This window comes from Capsicum annuum, chromosome 1 (assembly GCF_002878395.1).
Source record: "Capsicum annuum cultivar UCD-10X-F1 chromosome 1, UCD10Xv1.1, whole genome shotgun sequence".
Taxonomy (NCBI): domain Eukaryota; kingdom Viridiplantae; phylum Streptophyta; class Magnoliopsida; order Solanales; family Solanaceae; genus Capsicum; species Capsicum annuum.
In genome coordinates, this window is record NC_061111.1 from 75,410,408 (window position 1) to 75,438,051 (window position 27,644).

The 27,644-nt window shown below is 32.3% G+C and overlaps 1 pseudogene; it reads left to right on the forward strand.

The window, feature by feature from the left end:
* The window catches only part of LOC107852334, a 61,823-nt pseudogene extending 34,874 nt beyond the window's left edge, over window positions 1–26,949 (forward strand).
* Window positions 26,950–27,644: the final 695 nt, after the last annotated feature.

Consider the following 27,644-nt stretch of genomic DNA (forward strand, 5'->3'; position numbering starts at 1 on the left):
GGTGACTTTAATAGTGAATTAGTGTTTAGAAGGTGATGTTGTTGGTGTCTTTATTTGTTGAAAATGCTTAAGTGCCAGTGACTTTAATAGTCAATTAGCTTCGTTGGTGCCTTTGTTAGTTGAAAAAGCTTAAGTTTGGGTGACTTTAATAGTGAAGTAGTGTTTAGAAGATGATGTTGTTGGTGACTTTATTTGTTGAAAATACTTAAGTTTTGGTCACTTTAATAGTGAATTAGTGTTTAGGAGGTAATGTGGTTGGTGACTTTATTAGTTGAAAATGCTTAAGTTTTGGTGACTTTAAAAGTTAACTTTTGTTTAGAAGGTGAGGTTGTTGGTTACTTTAATTGTTGAAAATGCTTAAGTGTCAGTGACTTTAATAGAGAACTTTTGTTTAGAAGGTGATGTTGTTGGTGACTTTATTTGTTGAAAATGCTTAAGTGCCGGTGACTCTAATAGTGAATTAGTTTCATTGGTGCCTTTGTTAGTTGAAAAAGCTTAAGTATTGGTGACTTTAAAAGTGACTTTTTGTTTAGAAGGTGAATTGTCGAAACTATTGTTGTAGTATTTTCGTACTCAATTTTGTTGTGTATTTTGTATGTGTTGTACACTTTTGAAAATTTTCATTTATTTTTTTTCGTTGTTGTATTTTCATTTTGGTTGCTGCTGTATATTATTGTTTTGGTTGCATTCAGAATTTGGGTTTTCAATTTTTTTTTTAAATTCCCAGAAAAACCGATCACTTTTTTTTTCTTTTTTGCAGAAACCGTCCACACGTGGTCGGTTTTTATTAAATTCATAAAATTAATTTTATAAAAAAAAACGATCATACGTGGTCGGTTTTTAGTAAAATTAATTTTATAAAAAATCGACCACTTGTTGTCTGTTTATTTTTCCCTAAAATTATTTTTTCATTTAAATAGAATAATAACAAATTTTAAAAATGAATGTATATATTTTTAAAAAAATCGACCACTCGTGGTCGGTTTTTAAAAAGCTACCGCTGCTTTTCCGATCAAAAATTTTGGTCGATTTTGTGGTCGAAAAATGAAAAAAATCGACCACGTCGCATTTTTTTTAGTAGTGATACAGGACTAGAATAAGGTGGTGGTGGAGGCCCATTCCTAAACATTTTTATTGAACAAGTTGAAGAATTTCCTAGATATAGAAAGCATAAAATCCCCCAAAAAAAGGAAGAATTGCACGCATAAAATATATTATATGCAACAAATTATTTTTGATGTCTCCTTAACTTTCTGCATGCAGGCAACTATATGTAATGAACAAATTATTAACAGTTGGTCGCGTGAGCCCGTTTTAATATACAATTTATAAAGGGTTAATAAAGTTAATAAACAAAGGGAATAGAAAATTATTGTTACTATCATAAGCACGTTCAGAATTTAATGTTTATAAGTTTAGTATTCTAACCCTCTGAGTTGGATAATAACTTAATAATTACTGCTCATTAAAAATGAACTTAAAACAAATATAAGATTTGAATCAAAGCTACAAAGTGAGTTCCGTTGATTTCATATGACCAATTGACCATTATCTTGTACGTATAATTTTTATGGTTCGATTCTTTTTCGACCCTAGTCATAACGGAAGATTAGTGTATTTTTACATTTAACAGTTGCATGCATAAAAGAGACGTGAAAGGGGGTTACTGAAAATTTCATGGATTCACGTATCCTTGTCTTTGGGATCCCGTGTTTTAGGTTGGCTAGATGGATGATGTGAATTGTGAAACTTTGCTATTTGGAAGCCACTTGCAACATAGAGTTAGGTCAATTGCAGCAAGAGAGATCTTAAAGTCCACCTATATATACTTGAGTTCCAAGCTTTCAACAAGTAGTAATAAATTCTTTAACATGTTTAATGTGGAGACGATGCTTATCTCAGTTCAATTTTCAAACGTTATAATGTGATGTTGAATGATTCTCCTAATTAATGACATCATGACTTCTACCAAAAATATAAGAGCATATTAATTCCTTGGAATCATAAATGTGAATTGCGTTCGAAATATAATTAAGTAAATAGGTATGTTCTCCATGTCTAATTGTTTAAATTTTTAGATGAGATGCTCACAAACTTAAATATGGTATTAGAATAGAAAGATGTCCTAAATTCGAGTTTCATCACTGCCTGTTACAAAAAAAAAATTATGCATGTTGAATCCCATGATAAAGAATCAGGCGAACAAGGGTGGGAGGACGTCGATAATAAAATATAGTAACTAGAAGTGTGCCCTCTCTAATAAAATAAAATAAAAAAGAGATGATCGCACAGTTAAAACCATGGTCCTAATTCGGTAATAATGTGGAAGTTATATATGTCAATTTAACCGTGTGAAAGGTTAAGCTCAATTAGCATAGCTCTCAATACCTAGCAGCCTATACTTCCTCGTAGACCACATAAAACATTCCATGAACCACAAAGGAGAAAGCTCCTTTTCCATAAACAAAAATTAACGTAGGATAATTTCATTAGAACTTGTAATAGTATCCGCGCGCCTGATCTATTTCATCCATGTGATGTGATGTTATTGCCAAACGTTGATTACTTAAAGGAAAGAAAAAAGGCAAATGATAGTCTAATGCACTAAAATTCATATTATATGCGGAAACCACAAAATTTATTTTACCTAACCTTATCCGCATTTATGTTCTGTTAAATCAAAAACATTGATTACATAAAGGACTAGAAACAAAATTATTATCAAATAGAATTAACTATTCTGTTAAATCAAAATATACTTCTACAATATACACTATTATTTAAAATATCCTTATCTTCATTAAAAATGTAATGAGGTTGGCTACAAAGCATTATGGACATTTTTTCCCCAACTTTTCAGTGTTGCTACAACAGAACACATACTACACTGCTACCAGTAAAAAACATGTAAATAATATTCAAATATATAAGAAAAACAAGCTAGCCAATTGAACTTCTTACGCTGATTTTTCTCCTTAAAATAAGGTGCCCAACAATTTGTTAATTTTGGCTGCATGTCATATATATTTGGATAGTGATTTTGAAGTCTTATTTCCCCAAATCCCAACATGTCCAAATTGGATGAAAAACTTAACTTTAATTGAAATACAAAGGCAACTATTAAAAAATATTTCACTATTTTTGAACTTTTATTTATCATGAAAGTAACCCCCCACCCCCACCCCTACCCTCACCCCCACCCTCCACCAAAACCTATAAATATCCCTCTAAACTACTCTAATTCCTCATCACCTCCCATTTGATCAATTAAGCTTTTGAATCCCTCAAAAATCTTTTTAGCAACTTTGCCTTAACATATTAATCCCTAAGTAATTTTCCCTCTTCTTTTCATTTCATTCTTCAACTTATCATTAGCAGCCAATAACATTTACAATGTCCAAAATTTTAGAGCAAAAGCCAATGGCCAAACAGATTCATCGAATGCATCTTTAAGTGCATGGGGAGCAGCCTGTGATTCTACTAGCGCGGCCATTATTTACATGCCACGTGGAAGTTACTTGATTCGAAATGCATATTTCGATGGCCAAACGTGCAAAAGCAAGGATATTACCATCCAAATTGATGGGATTCTCTTAGCCCCTCTGATTATAATGTGATTGGCAATGCCGGAAGTTGGATAAAGTTCGAAAAAGTCACTGAAGTTTCTATCTATGATGAAACTTTTTATGGTCAAGGTGCTGGTCTTTGGGCTTGCAAGACCTCCGGCAAGAATTGCCCTAAAGGAACTACTGTGTGTTAAGTTTTCCACAAAAAAATGTTCTTAAATATTTTCATGAAAAATATTTTTAAATTTTACATTAAAGCTTGATGCAGGCACTGGCCTTTTACAACTCAAACAACATCGTTATCTCTGGAGTAACTGCACAAAATAGCCAAATGTTTCATATTTTGGTAGATGGATGCAATAACGTGAAGCTACAAGGAGTGAAGGTGTCTGCTCCAGGAAATAGCCCCAATAGTGATGGAATTCATGTACAATTGAAAGAAAAATTCGGAGCAAAATCAGGGTTTACCTTTTTCTATTGCAGCGGAAGAAGATGATTTTGCCACCGAAAGAATCGCTCCAAGTCAATTTCATTTCTCTTGGAAACGGAATGTAAATCCACAAACTAAATGCATACAATTTAGTGTTTTTGTTGATGCAGTCTTTTTCTCTGTGTTTCTGTTTTTGTTACACACTTTGCTGAAGAAGAAAACTCAAAATATAAGATGTGTGGGACAGTTTCTCTTTTGTAACTGTTCCCCCAAAATTCAAAATTTTTCTTTGATTTTCTTTTTTCAGATAAATGAGAAAACGGGTCGGGTCGGGTCGGGTCACATGGGTAACCCATGACCCGAAATATCCAACATCTCCCACTTCACACATGGTGGACAAGACCCGAGCTAGTACTACATCAACAAGACAAATTCATACAATAAATAGTTCGTGCGACCTGTGAGCATCACGAGCTTTACCTTTAAGGTTTTATAAGCTACATTTAGGAATCCAATCACATGTGGAAAAAATTCTCTATAAATATGAGATACTTAACTCACAATACCCTAGACATCATTCCCTACTTTAGTAGTTACTCATCCTCTTAAAAAGGTGAACTCGAGTTCATGATTAATTTTATATACACAATTACACTTGACTCTTATATGGTTAGTGTAATAGTCGGCTTGTATAAACAACTTAATATATTCATTTTAATCATCTTTTCTTTCAACTCGAATCTATCTATTCCAAATCAACTGCTTTCCTAGACATGCACCGCATTGTCGAATCTTTCATGGTTATTAGTAACATGCTAAAGTAGCAACACCGATTGAAACTTCAAGAAATAGTTAAAGGTCTAAGGGTATTCCAATGAAAATTTAAAATAACTTTTAGGGTCTTACACAATTAAGAAGCAGGGATTCATTCTTTAATTAACCCATTGGTCGCTAAGCACAAGTGGTATGAAACACGTGATACGATGTTCTTACCTTATATTGGCTCATATGTCTTATTCTTTTAGCCATTCAACATCGTACAGATCTAGGTCTAGACACTTCTAAATGTCTAACCTGAGTTTCTTTCTTTAATAATCTTCAAATTCATATTCTTAGTGAAACTCACATCTGGCTTTACAAAAACAAGTTATCTTAAGGTGGAACTTTTCTCTTCACATTCCTCAATGTAAGAGGCGATTGCTCGTGTGAGAAAGCCAATCTCGCGACTTCTTCGATACACTATATTAATAAAACACATTTTCGCATGCATGTGAGGTTGAACATAAATTCAAGATTCTTATATTGATGATAATTACAATCCAGTCATCTACAATACATAAACATAATCATATCCTACGCAATCCTAGAGCCATAACATGTTTCTCAAATAAGACTCTAGATATCGCCTTAGTAAAGGGATCAACTATCATTTCTCGTGTAGGAATATATTGTAAATTTATTTCTCCACTTGCTACTATGTCTCTTATAAAGTTATACTTAATATCAATATGCTTGGTCTTGCTGTGATATTTAGGATCCTTCGTATATGTGATAGCCGCTTGACTATCACAATATAAATTCATGGGACCCTTAGAATTCTTTTTGATGTTCAAATGCTCAAAGAATCTCTTCAACCAAATAGCTTCTTGTACTGCAGATGCACAAGCCACAAATTTGGATTACATAGTTGACAAGGTTGTGCAGGTTTGTTTCTTGATTTTCCATGAAATTACACCACCATTTAGCAAGAAGGCATAACCAAAAGTTGATTTTCTATCATACCGGTCATCTGGCCAATCAGCACCTGTATAACCTCTTATGGATAAATCGGATCCACTATAGTATAGTGAATAATCAGCAGTTCCCTTCAGGTATCGAAAAATTCTCTTTACTTCTTTCCAATGATCTCTTCTAGGATTGGAATGATACCTGCTAACCAGACTTATGGCATAACAAATTTCAGGACGAGTACACATCATAGCGTACATCAAACTCCCAACTGCACTGGAATATGGTACTCGGGACATGTCTTCTTTTTCTTTTTCAGTCTTTGAAAACATTTCAAGGCTTAAAGTTTCACCTCTTGATATAGGAGTATCCATGGATTTGCAACTATTCATTCGAAAACGTTCCAAAATTTTCATTATATATGTTTCTTGAGATAGACTCAAAATTTTCTTGGAACTGTCTCTTTGAATTTTAACACCTAACATATAATCTTCTTCACCTATATCTTTCATGTCAAATGACTTTGAAATCCATAACTTAACAGTTCTTACATACTCCAAATTATTTCCATCCAATAAAATATCATCCACGTAAAGCGAAAGAATCACAAACATTTTATTGGACTTTTTCACATAGATGCAATGGTCTTCGTCGATCATGGTGAAATCAAATAAAATTACTTTCTTATGAAATCTTAGGTACCATTGCCTTGAAGAATGCTTAAGGCCATATATTAATCTGTTTAATTTACAAACCTTTTTTTCTTGGCCTTTAACAACAAAACCTACAGGTTGTTCCAAGTTGATTTCCTCATTTAGTTCTCCATTGAGAAAAGCGGTCTTTACATCTATTTGGTGTAATTCTAAATCTAAATGTGCAATTATAGCCAAAAGCAGGCGAATTTAGGTAAATTTCACAACTGGTGAAAAAGTTTCCTCATAATCTACTCCAGCTTCTTGAGTAAAATATTTTGCCACCAATCATACTTTGTGCCTTTCTATTGACCCATCTGATTTGTATTTAACGTTGAGAATCTATTTGTTCCTAATAGCTTTACGCCCAGAAGAAAAGTCAACTAGATCCCAAACTTTATTGATTTTCATGGACTCTAATTCTTCTTTCATCGTTTTTATCCATTCATCTTTTTCAAGACTTGATAAAGCGTCAGTCACAGAATTAGGTTCATCCAATTCTGTGAGAGATACTAAGAAAACATAATCCTTAATCTCATAAGATCGTTTAGTACACCTTTTCTTTACTCTTACATAATTGTAGTTTAGATTCCTCAATAGGATTTTGAGATTCATGATTCCCACTTGTATCAAGAATTATTTCTTGATCAATTGAATTATCAAACATATCCTACGACATTATTTGATTATCTGAATTCAACATTTCATAAAGAGGCTCATTTTCCTTTATTTTATTCCTTTTTGAAAAATCATTTTCCAGGAGTAGTACTTCCATCTTCCAATTCACCAATGAACACATATCCTTTGGAGTGTTCTGAGTATCTTATAAGGATACATTTCTTTCCTTTTAGACTTAGTTTTCCAAACTTACCAAAACGATCTTTAAATATATGCAGCATAACTCCAAGGTCGTAGGTCATTAAAGTTTGGTTTATTACCAGTCCACAGTTCACAAGGAGTAGAAGATACTAATTTAGAAGGCACTTTGTTCATTATGTAGGCCGCAGTTAATAATGCATCTCCCTAGAAAGAGATTAGTAAATTTTCCTGCGCCATTATGGACCTTGTCATATCCAATAATGTTCTATTCCTTCTTTTGACTACACCATTTTGTTGAGGTGTGTAAGGAGTAGTCAATTTTCTGATAATGCCTTTTTTAATACATAGTCCGTCAAACTGTTTTGACAGATATTCATATCCTCTATCATTCTTAATGAATTTATACTTTTGTCTAATTGATTCTCAACTTCATTCATATATCTTTCGAAGCATTCAAGTGCTTCGAATTTATGAGATATCAAATAGACATAACCAAAGAGCGTGAAATTATCAATGAATGTAATGAAATATGAAGCACCAGTCCTTGCCCTCACATTTATTAGACCACAGATATCAGAATGGATTAATTGCAATAGGAATTTGGCTCTTTTAGCCTTCCCAAATGGTTTACGTGTAATTTTTTTGGGAAGGCAATTTTGACAAGTTAGCATTTCAATATTGGAGAAAGAACCTAGATGTCCTTCCTTTGCCAATCTATTCATTTGGACTTTCCCTATATGAACCAATCTTACATGTCAAGTAAGTATACCAACATTATTATTACTTGAATAACACGACATTACACAATGGTCAACATAATAGTCATAAGTTGAAGGATTATAATGTAAAATAATAAAGTGATCATAACGATGTCTAAAACCATAAAAAAATATTATCTAGAGTAATTCTTACAAAATTACAACTAAAAAACAAATGAAAACCAACATCTAAAAGAACAGACACAGATACGAAGTTTCATTAAATTTCTAGAGTATATAGGACGTCATGAAACATTAAAGACCGTCCTCCACGCAAATCTACTTTACAAGTTCCAATCTCTTTGACTTTAAGTCTTGAATTATTTCCTACATAGATCCATCTTAATCTAGGTGAAACTCGACGGAACTCCACAAACGCTTCTCGATCTCGACTCACATGGTCGGTGGCTCCTGAGTCTACAATCCACATAGAATAAGATTAAGTTAATAAAGCAGTGTTAGAAACATATGTAGCATTAAGAGTTGCATCTTGAAATACTACCTTTTTCTGCTTAGGACATTCACGAGCAAAATGCCCCAGATTTTGGCAATTGTAGCACTTCATCTTGCTCTTGTGTTTCTTATTGAAAAAACTTTTTTCCTTCTTGGAATTTGGCTTGTTGTTTTTCTCAGAGGGTCCTTCTTCGGTCTCTTTACCCTTCCCATTTTTTTTTCTTCTTTTTATGCTTGAATCCTGAAGAGTTCTTACCACTTGATTCTTCCATAAAGGCATTAGAAGCAGCTTTAGCAGCACCAAGCCGCTCATCTTCAATTTTAATATAACGGGCAATATCAGAAAAGGTTTTGATGTTGTCATTGTGGGTTAAGTTGACCTTCAAGTGTTTCCAACTGTTGGGAAGTGATCGGATCACTTTTTGTACCTGCTGCTCATCCGAAAGAACGTAACCAACACTTTTGAGTTGAGCTATTATATTCAACATCACCCTAAGGTGTTGTTTGATGTTCTGATCATGATGCTTCTTATAAGTGTCAAACTTGATAGTCAGCTGTCTCAGGCGGGTGACAGAAGTACCCCCATATGTTCCTCGCAAGTATGCCCAGATGGCATTGGCAGTAGGAAATTCCTCCCACTCATGTATGAGGTCATCAACCACATAACTTACAATGATTCCATGTGCAAGGGAATCAACCTTTTTCCAAGCCTTATAAACTTCAAGGTCTTTTCTGTGTTGTTCAGTGTTACCCTCTTCTGGTAGACATAAGTCATGGTTAATACCTTCAAGAGCGTTTTGCTCTTCCAGTACATACCATATTTTACGACTCCAAATGTCGTAATTGTCACCATTTAGTTTTTCTCCTTTGTTCAAGTCAGCAATTACGCTTTTTGATGCCATGTCTATTATTAGGAGACAATTACGCAAGTGTTTTATCAATTATGCATGAAAATTACACATTTAAATGAATCACTTCACCTAAAGGTTTCATGTTTAGTGTAAAATCGAAAGGACACTTAAGAATCCAACCATGATATATGAACTAAACACTTGACCAAAATTAGAAATTAATTTCTTAATGTGTATTAGGATGATAGCTTTCAATTAAGTAATTTTAAACTCAAATAAATGATTGAAATTCACGGAAAAAAGAGATAAACAACTTAATATATATATATATATATATAAACAACTTAATATATATATATATATATATATATATATATATATATATAATATAAAGTTAATAAATAACTTCATGTTACAAGTCAATTTAAAAATAAAAGTCATTCCACAAATATTCTAGACGACTTATGTACACCCAAAAAGGCTCTCTAGGCCAAATCTCGTGGTAAACATCAATTAATCTCTCGCCCCAAAGGTCACAGAGAGAATTTGCTAAAATAGCTAATGCTCTCTAATCCGAGATTTCTACATAGTTTTTTAGTTCTACATGTTTCATTTCAAACAGATGTATAAAACCAACAAAACTAATGTTAGGTGACATCTTAAAAGACTTAAACTCTTTACATTTCTTTTCTTTTTCCCTTCATATAGCCCTTTCATTTCGTAACAGATTTTGTGTCGTCCTGTGGACACCATTTCGTATGATCTCATGACCTCAAAAACATGCCCTTTGACGACGTGCTCTTCCACTTTGTTTCTTTACTCGACATCCAGAACTCCCACTTGGAGTGATTCGAGTTTGTCCCCGTTCAGCCATTTCTGAAATAAGAACCAAGAAACAATGAGAATGGTTTCACCACTCAATGTGAAACTTATGTCACAATTCATCGTGAGAGACAAAATCTGTTAAAATTATTATGGACTTATTAAGGCAAAAAAAAATATCAAGTCTAATTCAACCACTTATATCACGAAAAATATTAATAGTCATTTTTTATTACATTAAAAGAAAATCTATTACTATTCATGAAGTAACATGAAAAAGATCTGTATATATAAAAAAAAATATACAGTAGTAGTAATGTAACATTTTCTACCCTTTTCCCTTTTAATTTAATATTTAAAAAAAATAATTTGACCAAAGGCACCAAAGACACGTTTTTTCAAAACAACAACAATATTAAAGTAGTGCCTTAAAAAGTGGGTTCTTCTTCATTATCTTTTTCACAGAAACAATCTTCTGCACATATCTTTTACCCTTTTTCTTAAATCAACAACACCACTCTTGTCAGAAAAAGAAAAAAATCATATATGGGATCCTTAAAACGAAGAAGAAGTCGAAAAAAATTATCTGCCGGATTTGAAAATGCAACAGCAGCACGTCTGATTTTAGATTCCGACAAGAAACAAATTTCTGTCGGAATCATCCATCCCTCGTCGGACTTATCCATTTCAAACCCATATATTCACTTTTCACCATCGGATCCACCATCATCGGCGAAATCGTCATCGAAAATGGGTCTGGTGACGCCTTAATAGGCGACCAACAACCACCATCAGTCTGACTGGATAAGCAGTGCCTGAATGGACTAACGGCGCGTCTGACCAGAGAACGGTGGCGCATCTAACCCGAGATCGGCGGCGCATCTGACTGGAGACCAAATTCTTACAAGTAATTTATGAGTCTTTACAAACTTAACTCGAGAAATAACATTAAAACGGGACAATTCAACCTATTATCTGATGCCGTTGAAAGAAAAATTCAGAGAAAATTAGTGTTTACCTTTTTCTGTTGCAGTGGAGAAGATAATTTTGCCACCGAAAGAATCGCTCCAAGTCAATTTCATTTCTTTTGGATAGGGAATGTAAATCCACAAACAAAATGCTTACAATTTAGTGTTTTTGTTGATGCAATCTTTTTCTCTGTGTTTCTATTTTTGTTATACATTTTGCTGAAGAAGAAAATTCAAAATATAAGGGGTATGGGACAGTTTCTCTTTTGTAATTGTTCCCCCCAAAATTCAAAATTTTTCTTTGATTCTATTTTTTAGATAAATGAGAAAACGGGTCACATCGGGTTGGTTCACATGGAGACCCATGATATGAAATATCCAACAACAATCATCATCAGGAGGGAGCATTATGAACTCACATATTGGTATCGAAGATGATTGCATCTCAATTGGACCTGAAAATTCTAACTTATGGATCGAAGACATTGCTTGTGGCCCTAGCCATGGAATTAGGTTTGGAACACAATATGTCTAATAATATCTATCTACTTAATTTATTTTAAATTTTACTAATTTATTTTTTGACTAAAATGTATGTCCGAAACTCGATGTTGATGTAGCATTGGAAGCTTGGGTTGGGAACCACAAGAGCATGGAGTTCAAAACATGACAGTTAAAACTGTGACCTATAATGGAACAGAAAATGGTGTGAGGGTGAAAATTAAACTTGGGCAAGACCGAGCAGTGGCTTTGTTAGAGGTGTTCTCTTTCAGCATATTCTTATGGCTAATGTTCAAAATCCAATCATCATAGATCAAAATTACTACCCTAATTAGGTATTGATTGATCAAGTTAATAAATTGTCACAATATAATTATAACATTAGATCATGTTCCTAATCTTAATCTAATTAATTAAATTATTAATTTTCTTTGTTTCAGGGCTCGGGCGTAAAGATAAGAGATATAATGTATGAAGACATTCATGGAACATTGGCTACAGAAGTTGCAGTGAATTAGATTGTAGTAAAATGAATCCATGTACTGGAATAATACTTGAAGATGTGAATCTTAGTTACAAAGATGGTCGAGCTGAACACTACTGGGAAAAACAGGAAAATCGACCACATGTGGCAGGTTGTTCTGCTTTTTTGACCACAAAATTAACCAAAATGTGTGATCAGAAAACTAGTGGTAGCTTTCCACATGTTGTCGGTTTTTTTTTTAAAAAATAAAATATATATATATATATATATATATTTAAAATTTAATATTATTTAAAAAAAATAAACAAAAGCGACCACCCATGGTAGCTTTTATAAATTTAATAAAAATAAATTTTCAAAAAAAATCAACCACATGTGGTCGGTTTTGTATTTAAACTATTTAATTAATTTTAACAAAAGGGACCAAACGTGGTTGCTTTTGTAAATAAATTAATTAATTAATTTAAACAATAGAGACCACATGTGGCCGGTTTTTTATTTATTAATTTATTTAATAAAATTATTTTTAATTAAGTATAGTAAACCGACCACATGTGGTCAGTTTTTAAAAAAAAATTCCAGAATAGTAACCATATGTGGTCGATTATTTGTAAAAGTTTTCAGAAAAACCGACCACATGTGATCGCTATTCTGGAATTTTTCTTATAAACCGACCATAAGTGGTGGGTTTTTTGAAAATTTTTCAGAATAGTGACCACATGTGATCGGTTTTTCTGGTAATTTTGTAAAAAATAACAGCATATAGCTATGCTACATTCCATCAAATCTGTTATACAATACAGTCCACCAATCAAAATTTAATATACAATCAACCACCATACAAATACAAACATTAAAAATCAAATTATTTACAAAATTTATTGAGGTTCCAAATCCAAACTACAAAATATGCAAAAGACTAAAAACTACGAATCATTACCCTCATTCTCATTCTCAGCCTCACCCATTCTATTTTCATTATTTAATTGATATATCCAACTATAATCAGGTTCCATCTACTCAATCAATCGCATTCAAGTAATTAGTTCAAGTCACAAAAGTTCACATTTCAAGTACCTACACTTAAACATTTTCAAGTCACTAATCACTTCACAAGTTACCAAACTAAACTTAATTCAAAATGAAAAGTTCACATTTCAAATACCTACACTTAAATATTTTTAAGTCACTAATTCACTTCTAAAGTGACCACACTTTACTAAAATCAAAACGCAAGTTCACATTTCAAGTACCTAAATTCAAAGCAAAAGTCATTAAATCATAATTCAAGTACATACACTTAAACATTTTTAAGTCACTAATTCATTTCACAAGTTACCAAACTAAACAAAATTCAAAATAAAAAGTTCACATTTCAAGTACCTACATTTCAACATTTTCAAGTCACTAATTCACTTCACAAGTTACCAACATTTAATAAATTCAAAATGAAAAGTTCACATTTCAAGTATCTACACCTAAATATTTTCAAGCAACTAAGTCACTTCACAAGTTACCAAACTAAACGAAATTCAAAATGAAAAGTTCACATTTCAAGTACCTACACCTAAACATTTTCAAGTCACTAAGTCACTTCACAAGTTACCAAACTAAACTAAATTCAAAATAAAAAGTTCACATTTCAAGTACCTACACCTAAATATTTTCAAGTCACTAATTCACTTCACAAGTTACCAAACTAAACTAAATTTGAAATGAAAAGTTCACATTTCAAGTACCTACACTTAAACATTTTCAAGTCACTTATTCACTTCTCAAGTGAACACACTTAACTAAATTCAAAACACAAGTTTACGTTTTAAGTACCTACACTTAAATATTTTCAAGTCACTTATTCACTTCTCAAGTGACCACACTTAACTAAAATCAAAACACGAGTTCACTTTTCAAGTACCTACTCTTCAATATTTTCAAGTCACTAATTCACTTCACAAGTTACCAACCTTTACTAAATTCACAATGAAAAGTTCACATTTCAAGTACCTACACCTAAACATTTTCAAGTCACTAAGTCACTTCACAAGTTACCAAACTAAACTAAATTCAAAATGAAAAGTTCACATTTCAAGTACCTACACCTAAACATTTTTAAGTCACTAAGTTGTTTCACAAGCTACCAAACTAAACTAAATTTAAAATGAAAAGTTCACATTTCAAGTACCTACATCTAAACATTTTCAAGTCACTAAGTCACTTCCCAAATTACCAAACAAAACTAAATTCAAAATAAAAAGTTCACATTTCAAGTAACTACACTTAAACGTTTTCAAGTGACTTATTCACTTCTCAAGTGATGATCTTGGGTGTAATTATAATCCTAAGCTCCATAACTTACTTATATGTTAGCTAAGTTTTGAGAACAAAATGCCTAGTTTCTTATGTTTTTACTCTACTTTGATGTAATTGAGCTAACCTATGTGATTAGCATGATTTCAGGTGTTAATTAGGCAGATAGAGATATGATGGGACTACGGATTGCGGATGAAAAATCACACAAGAGAAAAAGTAGCTTGTTGGACCAAATATGGCGCCTAGAAACTATGTCCAAGACTAATTTATCATTTATAATTAGTTCAGGGACTTAGAAGGAAATTATGAGGGAAAAGATTATTAAAAAGACTTGATGCTGAATTTTTTATCATTATTCATTATTTTGTATTAATTTTTCACTGGGAGTGGAGGCTTAGCACCAAGGGAGAAACACTACTTCATCTTCTCCGCCAAGATTGTGTTTACTTTTTGGTATGATGAATATTTCTATTGTGATTCTCATTTTATTCATGAGTAGCTAAGTTTATTAGTTAGGGTTATGGAAGCCTTGTAACATACAATCTATTACTTTGGGTTTTTGAATTCATCATGTATTGATCTGCTTATATCATACTCTCTTTGTTTATCTTGAATTCTCGTGGTTGCAAACATAGAGGATCTGCCTTAAAACTCAACTTGTTCGATAGAAAGGTTGAGGTTTGGAAAAGAGAGTAGTGATAAGAAAATAGGATTTCCAACCCCTATTTCATATGTTAATGCCTTAACAAGATTAACTACTTGGAGATTTTGTATTGTTTTTGTAAACACTTTTGATTCGGGAGAACTAAAGTGAATTAGTCCTTGATGGTTAAGAAACACTAGGATTATGTTATTAAATACAATATGTTTCTCTGTAAGCATGAATCATGTTTGAATTCGTAAAGCCCAAAGTTAGTCAGAGGAAGACTAGACCGCTAGTTGTGCAGTTTGATATTGACAATGATGAGGACGATTTAGATGGACCTGGAGCTACAGGGGAAATTATTCTACCACTACTAGCTCTTGGGGTGAAATTCAACATCACCAGTACTATAATCCAGATACTGAATTTGAAAGAACTCTTTGGTGGATTACATGGTGATGATCTAAATCTATATTTGGTGAATTTCATCAATATTTGTAAGTCGTTTGATAATCATAGAGTGGGAAAAAATGCGATTTGTTTGAAATTATTACCACTGTCTCTGTCTCTAGAGGCAACTATATGGTTGAATGAGTTGACTCCTGATTCTATAACAAAATAGAGGCAATTGAAAAGAGCTTTCCTAGAAAGGTTCTTTCCGCCCTCCAGAATGTTATAGTTGAGAGATGAGATCAATAATTTTTGAAAATTGGCTAATGAAGCTTTGCATGAGACTTGGAAGAGGTTTAAAAAGAAGTTGACTCAATGCCCAAACTATAAGATGACTGATGAAAACTTAATGGAAACATTCTATAGAGCTTTGAAATCACTTACAAAGCCAATAGTGGATAATACTGCAGGAGGAGCTTTTATAGAGCTCACCTTTACTGAGGCTACGGACATGTTAGAAAGAATGACTAAGAAAAGTAGAGCTTGGCATACCAAAGATTCTGTGGTAGAAAGTAATACAGGGTCTAGTGTAATATCAGTAGAGCAGCATAGAAGAAAAGAGGAGCGTGATTAGGATATGGATCACATAAAAATCTAGATGGATCTGCTCACAAAATATTTGCTATCAGGGTATGTAGAAAAGGTAAAAGTTATGAGGTCCCATGGAAAGAGAGCTGAATCAAACACCGAAGAAGAGGCTAACTACTTGCATAACCAGGGGGTTTTCGAACCAGTGGTCAAGAAAACCAAGGTTGGAACCATCAAGGAGATTAGAAGAATAAAAGTGACAGGAGTGGACTGTATGTACCTCCTGAAAGCCGTGATAATGCTGCCACCAGTTCAGGCAAAATATCCATAGAGGACATGATGGAGAAACTATTAAAGGGAGTTAAGGCGACTAATTCTGGGGTAACTACAATGAAGAGTGACATATCTTCCATGAGTCAACTAGTAAATTTATACTCAACTACTATTAAACAACTGGAGCAGTAGATGAGCCAATTATCTGCAGCATTCAACCAAAGACAGAATGGGACTCTACCAAGTGATATAGTTCAGAATCCAAGGATTGATGGATTGTTTATGGCTATTACCACTAGGAGCGGTAAGATGTTATCTAGTCCGGGATTGGGAGCATCCTCTCATACTGATGTGGTTGAAATGGATTAGGAGATGGTTGATGAATCTTCAGTGGTTCCTTTGGAGTTGGGAGGTTCAGAAAAAACGGGTGCGGAAGTGGAACAACCAACTAAGCCAAAGTATATTAGTGATGTGGGGCAAGGCATAAGAAAGGAGGTAAAACTTGCTCCAGTTGAAATCCTAAGGCCACCAGCCCCATTTTCACAATGATTAAAACAGAAAAAAGATGAAGGCAAGTTTAACAAATTCATGGCTATGTTAAAGCAATTGACAGTGAACGTGTCTTTAGTTGAAGCACTGGAACAGATGCCTGGATATGCTAAGTTTATGAAAGATCTTGTGACGAAGAAAGGAGTGATAAGCTATGAACCGATAGATAATCTCCATCATTGTAGTGTTATTTTTACAAGGTCACTGGTGCAGAAGAAGGCAGACCCAGGAGAATTTACCATTCCTTGTACGATTGGGACCCTAGATTTTGCTAAGGCCTTATATGATCTAAGAGCTAACATCAATCTGATGCCACTAGCTATTTATAAGAAGTTGGGTTTGGGAGACCCCATACCCATAAACATGCAACTTGTAATAGCAGATAGATTGGTGATAAGGCCGGTTAGGATTCTACATAATGTACTTGTAAAGGTGGATAATTTTATATTTTCTGTCGACTTTGTAATTATTGATTGCGAAGTGAAATTTGAAGTTCCCATAATTTTAGGTAGGCCGTTCTTAGCAACTAGCAGAGTGTTAGTTGACCTGGAGTCGAATGAGCTGAAATTTAGGCTTAACGGGAAAGAGGTTAGTTTTGAAGTGTGTAAACCCATGAAATAACAAAAAGAGATGAGTTTCTTCTTGATTGTTGATGTATTCTACGAAGATGAGCGAGATGTACCAGTTAAGGATAGGTCTGTTATGAAGAGCATAGCTGGTGTAGTTGAATTTGCAAGCAAGGATATGAGTGACTTCAAAGTGGCTGGATTAGGAATAAAGCATTTTCTTGATCAAACAGATGAGGTACAAATGGCATCATCGATGTATCTTGACGAAGTCTGAGTAGTCAAGATAATCGAGTTGTGTCACAACGTTAAATTAGGCGTTGTATGGGAGGCAACCCATGATTTTATTTTATTTTATCATATTAAATCAAAATACAAAAATAAGAGTCAAGCCACGACCGAAACTACGGCGCTTGGTGGGAGGCAACCCATCCTTCTAATCATTTTTAGTTATTTTTGATTAAGTGTAGGTGCATAAAGTACTAAGGAGGTGATTGGTACAAAATTCATTTTGAAAGTGAGTCATAACAAAGGTGGTAAGTTTTTAGGAGTAGCGGGAACATTATAGGTAAGTTGGAGTGGTCAAATGTGTAAGGCTTGAGTCATGATTCGTGTTAGAGTTGTGACCCAAATTATGTTAATACGACCCCAAAAGTTTCACAGTGCGACTTTATTTTGTGATTTTTAATAAGGTTTGTGGTGATAGCGTAGGTATCGGGCCAATAGGCCCGATCTCAAAGCCTACCACTAACCTCGATGGGGGTGCAGGGGTGAAGCCCCCATGGTATGAACCTTTCTCAATGCCTTATATGAAGATTGGGGTGCATGGCATCAAAGTTTAAGTGTACTACAGGGTGTGTGGTGATCAAGTTTACATAGGCTATGGCAAAGTCGTCGCCTAATACATAGCCTAAGATTACCCTCACATATGCTATACCTTATGTGGTGCACACCTTAACTTTGGCGATGGCTTGTGCATCACATACCCAACCGCACACCTTCACTATTTCACTTTTGCGACTAACTATGTGGCGCCTAACCTAATTTTTGTGATACCTTGTGCGGCGCACACTTACCCTTGTGCAAAAATATGTGCGACGCAAACTGTAATGCACATGCTCACTATTTCACTTGTGCGATGACCTATGCAACATACACTTAAACATTTGCCTTCCCTTGTGCGTCGTATACCCTTGCTAATTTAGCTTAGTACTCGACTTTTAATTGGGTCAATCTGATCCGGATTTCACTCTTTAATAGAATCTACACTATGAATGCCAAAGTCATCCTTATTTCACCCCTAAGCTGTACAATATTTCTCTCTCACCATTCTATTTATCCTTCAAGATTATTCTTTGCTTCATAATCTCAACAATTCTCCCTTTATTTCTTCAGTCTTCCATCTTTAAGGTAAGTTTTTATTTCCTTAATCCTTAAGTGTTGTGACTTTATGTTGTAGTTGTTAATTAATTTCTTGAGGATTATGAACTAAATTCTTTCCATGGCTATGTCAAAGATAGGTTTTGAGCATCTTGGGAAGATAAACATCATTGTTGTAGTAGACACCATTATTTTAGGACTTTGAGCTTTGCATGTGATTGAATTGTTCATGACTAACGTAGTTTAGTTGTGTGGCCATTATTTCACAACTTACTTGATGGAACATAGTGTTGGTTAAATCGTGTGAAAGTGATGGTGTTTTGTGTATATTGATATGTTGAAGCTCTAAGGCATAACTTTGTTCAAAAATTATTTCATTGAAGTAAAATTGGTGGAATTGAAGTGAGTGAATTGTATTGTGACTAATGTTGGTACACCATATCAAAGTGTATGTCAGCGAAGTTTGAGTACCTGACAATAACACTTAATTGGTTTATACTAACAAATTAAGTATGGAGTGGTGACTTCACCACCTTCATCTTAATTGCAGTTAGTTTCATTATGTGTGGATGGCGTGGATGATGTGATGATTATAGGAAAAATGGCTCCGATGATGATCTCCATGCAGGTGGCATGACTCCTAATATGGATGAGGAGTACTACTAGCCAGGTTCTTTATCTTGTTATTTGCACTTAAGTGTGGGGTGGCTGGTTACTTTGCTACTTGTTTTGTAAGAAAATAGCACTTCCCCTTAGTATACTTCTTTGATAGGATTATTTATTTTGTTTATTTTGTTTTTTGTTAGATGTTTGTTTGATTTAGTTATAATTAGTTGATTTTCTCGATGATGGATTGATGATGGCCGTCTTAAGAGAAAATTAGTCATTTACTTGCATGTAGCTGTTCACATGACATTATAACATAAGTATGTGATGGATCATTAGATTTGAAACACCTAGGCTCTAGTTGTGACTTTTGTTGTGATTGTTGGTTTTATTTGAATTCATTTAATTATTGGGTCGAGAATCTATAATGCTCCTAATTGAGTTGACCATGTGCCATGAGTGTGTAAGACTGTTGTATATTTCTTATTGCAACTGATGCTAGAACTTGCCTAGTGTATGTGCAAAGCAAAATAAAGATTGTGAGTTTAGGAGATGATTTAGGCATTTCGTTGACAGTCATTGTTCATACCTTCTTTTGACCTACCTTTGCACATTATCTTAGCTAGCCCCGTTGATCCTTTATCTTGTTCTTTTGTTAGCCTCATATGTAGCCTAACCCGTTCTTTAATAGACCATAATTTGATCCAAAAGCTCCTAAGCGTTTTAATGTAAAATCAATTTGATTTAGGAGTTTGACAATAAGAGAAAAAAGGTGAAAATGATGCCCCAAAGTCTAGTTATTGGCGTGTGCAATTGATATGGTTGAGAGTAGAAAAAAATTTTGAAAAAAAAATTCTAAATTTTATCCCGGACATGTTACAATGAACCTGTTTTGTCCCTAGTCCTTCTTAGGCATTGTTCACCTCAACTAAGGCAAATCTCTTAAGTTGAGGGTGGCTATCATAGGGGTGTGTAACATGAAATGAGCGCAAATATATACATATATATATATATATATATATATATATATATATATATATTTGAAAGGGTTGCATACTCCCACCATAGTGTTATTAGTTGAGTTTAATGGGATTGGGTGAAAACAAAAGATATGGATAGATGAAAGTGATGCAAATTGGTTGTTAGAAATTGGTCTTAGTTGCATATTGTAATGTATTAAAGCGCTTAGGGAAGATAGTCACTGTTTTTGGCTAAAATAGTTCCTATCCATCATTTAGCCTGCATTACAACCCGGAAAAGACCTATTTGATCCTAATCTTAGAATTCTAATATTAGTGGAGCACTACGCGAAGGTTAAACATATGGTCATCAGTTGTAATTTAAGAATTTTTTATGAGAGTGAGCGCAACTTAATTCTTGTACCCATTTTGTTAAAAATTGCATGACTGTGAGTGATTATGGGTAACTTTCTTGTTTTGAGGGAACATGGCTGATAAAGGTTGGGTAATTTATATGATTTCTTTTCTTAAACGGTATGCATGAATTTTCTAACCTGATGAGTTTATTCTAAGGGTAGGTTGTTTTCAGTAATGGTTCATGAATCTACTTCTTGTTTCATATTCGTTGTGTGAGCCTCTTTGAGCATCTTGTGTTTCCTTTGTGGGTTTTAAATCTTGTGTATGCATAAATGGATAAGTTGTTTGAGGACGAACAAAGCTTTAAGTGTGGGGTGGTGATCTTGGGTGTATTTATATGCCTAAGCACCATAACTTACCCATATTTTAGCTAAGTTTTGAGAACAAAGTGCCTAGTTTCTTATGTTTTTACTCTACTTTGATGTAATTGAGCTAACCTATGTGATTAGCATGATTTCAGGTGTTAATGAGGTAGATAGAGACATGATGAAACTACGGATTGTGGATGACAAATCACACAAGAGAAAAGTAACTTGTTGGACCAAATGTGGAGCCTAGAAACTGTGTCCAAGCCTAATTTATGATTCATAATTAGTTCAGGGACTTAGAAGGCAATTATGAGAGAAACGATTATTAAAAAGACTTGATACTGAATTTTTATCATTATTCATTATTCTGTATTAACTTTGCACTGGGAGTGGCGGCTTAGCACCAAGAGAGAAACGTTACTTCATCTTCTCCGTCAAGATTATGTTTACGTTTTGGTATGATGAATATTTCTATTGTGATTCCCATTTTATTCATGAGTGGCTAAGTTTATTAGTTAGGGTTATGGAAGCCTTGTAATATACAATCTATTACTTTGGGTTTTTGAATTCTTCATGTATTGATCTGTTTATATCATACTCTCTTCGTTTATCTTGAATTCTCGTGGTTGCAAACATAGAGGATGTTCCTTAAAACTCAACTTGTTCGATAGAAAGGTTTAAGTTTGGAAAAGAGATTAGTGACAATAAAATAGGATTTCCAACCTTTATTTCATATGTTAATGGCTTAACAGGATTAAATACTTGTAGATTTCGTATTGTTTTTGTAAACACTTTTGATTCGAGAGAACTAAAGTGAATTAGTCCTTGATGGTTGAGAAACACTAGGATTATGTTACTAAATAAAATATGTTTCTATGCAAGTATGATATATGTATGAATTCGTAAAGCCCATAGTTAGAAAGTATTGATAACTACAAGGTGGACATAACCCTAGCTTGTTATTTCTCTGGATTCAAATACTACACATATCTCATCTTGTTACTTTGAAACTATAAATTTGTGAACTGAATCAAATCCCCCTTTTTGTTTTACAGAAATGAATGATTAAAAGTTAACTAATCTGCATACAACTTAATTAGCACCATATTCCCCATGGGATTCGATCCTAACCTAGTTGGGTTCTATATTTGACAGCGACCGCTTACTCTCTCGTAAGAGAGGTGTAAATTTGGGTGTATCAAGTGATCACACTTAACTAAATTCAGAACACAAGTTTACATTTCAAGTACCTACACTTAAACATTTTCAAGTCACTTATTCACTTCTCAAGTGACCACACTTAACTAAAATCAAAACACGAGTTCACCTTTCAAGTACCTACACTTAAATATTTTCAAGTCACTAAGTCACTTCACAAGTTACCAAACTAAACTAAATTCAAAATGAAAAGTTCACATTTCAAGTACCTACACCTAAACATTTTTAAGTCACTTATTCACTTCTTAAGTTACCAAACTAAACTAAATTCAAAATTAAAATTCACATTTCAAGTACCTACACTTCAACATTTTCAAGTCACTAAGTCACTTCACAAGTTACCAAACTAAACTAAATTCAAAACTAAAATTCACATTTCAAGTACTTACACTTTAACATTTTAAAGTCATTAATTCACTTCACAAGTTACCAAACTTTACTAAATTCAAAACAAAAGTTCACATTTCAAGTACCTACACTTCAAGATTTTCAAGTCACTAAGTCACTTTACAAGTTAAACTAAATTTAATTCAAAATGAAAAGTTCACATTTCAAGTACCTACACTTCAACATTTTCAAGCCACTAATTCACTTCACAATTAATCAACCTTTACTAAATTCAAAACAAAAGTTCACATTTCAAGTGCCTATACCTAAACATTTTCAACTCTCTAAACTTAGTCATTTTCAAACTTATTCATTTATTAATAACTCTTGTATTATTAATATCATATTTATCATGTATCACTCATAAACTTAATTCAATAGGTTTACAAGTGAAAAAAAGTAAAAATAAAGATATTGAAAATAAGTATTAAATTATTTTTTTAATCTCAAATACAACTTGCTAAGTCTTATTTAGTATTTTTATATTTCATTTACTATTTTTGAATAAAAATGAGATAATTTTTTAAAATAAGGTGAAAATAATTCTTGATCAAATGGCTCATAATCATAGCTAACAATTGTCAAGGACAAATAGGCCTTATACAAAATTGATTTGTACACTCCAACAATCCAACTCAAAACCTCTAAATAATACTCTTGACTCACTTTTTTAGTTGGTCCACAAAAAGATCACTCATCAATCACATACCAAAATGAGTAAGCAACATCAATTGAGCAAACTTAACCTTCAAGCAAATCAGTTTTGAAAGGGATTAATCCCTAACATAAATCAACTCTAAAAATTGAAAAGCTAAAACAGTAAACACACAATGGAGAAATAGAAAGGTGAAGTAGAAGATGATGAGAAGAACAACACTTGTACTTGTTTATGGATGTTACCTGAGGGAGTTTACAAGTAATTACCAGTAAAGAGATGAATAAAGAAATCTAGATGACGGATAAGGAATTCGCCAGCAACAGTGACGGCATGAAGGAGTTTGCCGGTGAGTTGCTCTCGATGGTGGTTTCGCTAGTGGAAGGCAGCTGTTGACTTATGGAATCCTCACCGGTAATGGAAGATTTTACTAGTAGGAGATGGCTTTGTTCAGTTGGTGACGTTGAGAGGTGGCATCTTGGTAGAGTGGTGGCAGTAGAGGCGATTGAGGAGAGAGCGGCCATGGACTCGCCGGTGGTGGAGCAGCAGAGAGAGCTTGTTGAGGAGATGTGGTTGTTTTGTTGGAACGAGGGAGATTAGGGTTTGTAGCTGGTTTAAAAGAAAAGAAGAAGTTGAATTGGTCTCAGTCGTCGGATCAACTTTGATCAATGACTGAGATTAAATAATTTAATAATGTATCAATAATGTCAAAATAAATAATATAATAGTAAAAACAAATAATATAATTATTCTCAGATTAGTTATGAATAAATCATGTAATTAAAATCAACGATAATAATAATTCAAAATAAAATAAGCACCTATAAATTATGAATATCTATTTTAAAATTGTTGATAATGATAATAATAATAAATAATGTATTTTGTAAAATAATTGTCAATGTGCATGTTTACAAAAAAATAATAAAATATTATATTTGAATTGATAAATCATAGAAAATATTATATTAGATATAAAATAAAAATTAGTTTAAAAAATGAACCAAATTGAATTCAAAAATAGGTTAAAATTGACATCAATTAGATATAAGGTTGGCTAGAATCTAAATAAAATTGAGAAGATAATTGAATTAACTTAGGCTGCTATTTAAATATAATAATAAATTCATAGTAACAATAAATTAAAAAATATTATAAAAAATTATTATTCTTACAAATAAATTACGTATGTCACATAGAAAATATTATATAAAAATTACCAGTAATAAATTTAAAATATATCTCATAATACAGCGTGTTAATCTACTAGATTATCGGTTAATTAGATTCAGTTATCTAGCTTTTGATTACGACATACGTCACTACACGAGATATACAAATATATACATATATTCGATTGGCTATTATGCTTCCAAATACGTACTATATACATCGATCACACACACGATTTTATTACCCCATAATATACATCGGTTAGTTTATCTTATGTTATTATACCTTTAACAATATACTATATATCACCTTGATCGATCGATTGCATGATATCAGTATATTCAATATATAACTGGATATATTTTATTAGCTTTAATTTTAACTACGTATTTCGTACATCACTACACAAGAGATATACATACATATATATAAATGTAAGCTTCGAACTATGCACTATGCACATCACTGCATAATATATATATATACCTATACATACACACACATATACACACTATCGACTATCAAGTTTTAAATACGTACTATATACATCACATACGTACACGAGTATACTACCCCGTAATGTAATGCAACGTATTTCATATACATACTTTGATGAGTTATTGATTAATTTGATTAGCTTACATTAATATAACTTTAATGTACAATATATTATTACTTCGATCGTTTCAAATCAAGGTATTCAATATGTTTGGATAGATTCTGCTAGTTTTTGACTACATCGTTCATCGATCACTATATCATATATATATATATATATATATATATATATATATCAACCCTTGAATACGTACTATATACATCACATACACAATTTTACTAACCCAAAATAATATATAACGTATTTCACATATATTCAGATGAATTATCGGTTAGTTTATCTTATGTTATTATACCTTCACTAAATAATATATATATATATTCTATATATACCTATACATATACACACATATACATACTATCGACTATCAAGTTCTAAATACATACTATATACATCACATACTTACACGAGTATATTACCCCGTAATATAATTTGACGTATGTCATATACATACTTTGATGAGTTATCGATTAATTTAATTAGCTTACATTAATATAACTTCAACATACAGTATATTATTACTTCGATCGTTTCAAATCAAGGTATTCAATATGTTTGGATAGTTTCTGCTAGTTTTTGACTACATCGTTCATCATTCGATCACTGCATCATATATACATATATATATGTATACATATATATATATGTATATATATATATATCAACTCTTGAATACGTACTATATACAAAACATCCAAAAGTATATTACCTCATAATACAACACATTCATTATATTTTGATGAATTATTTGTTATATTTGTACGTTATATTATTATAATTGCAATAGTAGCATGATATGATTACCTCAACTATATGATATAGACATATTCATTATACAAACATTATGCTTAATGTCATTTAATGTATATATAACGGAAAATATTTATTTTACATATTGAAACATAAGTCAAAGATAAAGATTATGTTTAACGTAATTTATTTATTTTATTTGATATATTTTTTAGTATAATTTTCTTACAAAATCTAAGTTTAATTGATTTTCATTATTATTGTATTGGTTATCGACTATGTGTGATCAGTGTAATTTCAGAAAATAATATATTTGATTTTACATATAATTATTTTTTAATAAAAATCGACCACAAGTGGTCTCTTTTTAAAAATATTTTATTTTTTATTTTTTGTATATAAAAGCGATCACAAGTGGTCGGTTTTCTAAATAATTGTCTTTTTTTATTTTTCTTAATTCCAAAACCGACCACTTGTGGTCGCTTTTATAAAAAAATTTAAATTTAATTTTGAAAATAAAACCGACCACCAGTGGTCGCTTTTTAAAAATAGTTTTTAATTATATTTTTTTAAATAAAATCGACCACAAGTGGTTGGTTTCCTAAATAATTTTTTTTTATAATTTTTAATTCAAAAAACGACCACTTGGTCGCTTTTATAAAATATTTTAAATTTAATTTTGAAAATAAAACCGACCACAATTGGTCGCTTTTTAAAAATAATTTTTAATATATTTTTTAAATAAAATCGACCACAAGTGGTCAATTTTTTAAAATTATTTTTAGGCGCAATTTTTATAAATCTAAAAGCGACGACAAGTGGTTGTTTTATTTATTTTCTTAAAAAGACATAATAATTAATATAAAAATTATTGAATTGATTATTTTGGAATTTTAAAATATAAAAACGACCACATGTGGTCTTTTTTTCAAAAAAAAAAATATTTTAAAAAAAAAACATACCACAAGCGTGATCGGTTTTTTGTGGTCGGAAAAACAATTTTTTTTTTTAGTAATGGAAGCTTCATGCGTTAATGCGGGAGGAAGAGCTTCAGGTTTTGAAACTTACTCTCTGCGTATAAATTAGAACTAAACAGGGATATCAAAAATTTATTTTGTTTAATGTCATACTGCATTCTTTAATATAATAAAAGATGATAACAGAGTTGGTAATTACTATACACAGAATGAAGCTGGACACTCTAACAATGTAATTTTTTTTGTTTAATTTGTGTTACTTGTTCGGAGGCTTGCCTAGAAAGCTCCAACTTTTAAACTGTAATTTGGATTCTTTGTAATGTATTATTTTGGATAAGTTTTCATCACATTATATAAGCTGGTGGTTCTATTTTTCGATTGCCATCCAAACTTGTTTTTTTAAAAGAAGGCAAAATTACCTTTGGACATCTTTACTATGTCGGTTTTGTAAGTTGGACACTTCTACTTACATGTTTGTCATCTTGACCCTTAAATCCATCAAAAAGCAAAATTTTGCACCCTTTGGTCGTTGACCTTGCCTATGTGGCAAGGTCATGGTGACTAGGACAAGGAGAGTATAGCCACTCGCCTGGAGTGCAAGTGGGGGTCAATTTTTGGCCAATTTTATATTAAAATAATTTTAAAAAAAATAAAAAAAAATTAAAATTTAAAAAAAAAATCCTTTTTTCCCTTTTTAAAAATTTTAAAATATTTTTAAAATTTAAAAATATTTTTAAAAATTTAAAAATAAAATTAAAAAGGATCCTTTTTTTCCCTCCATCTTTTTTAATTTAAAAATATTTT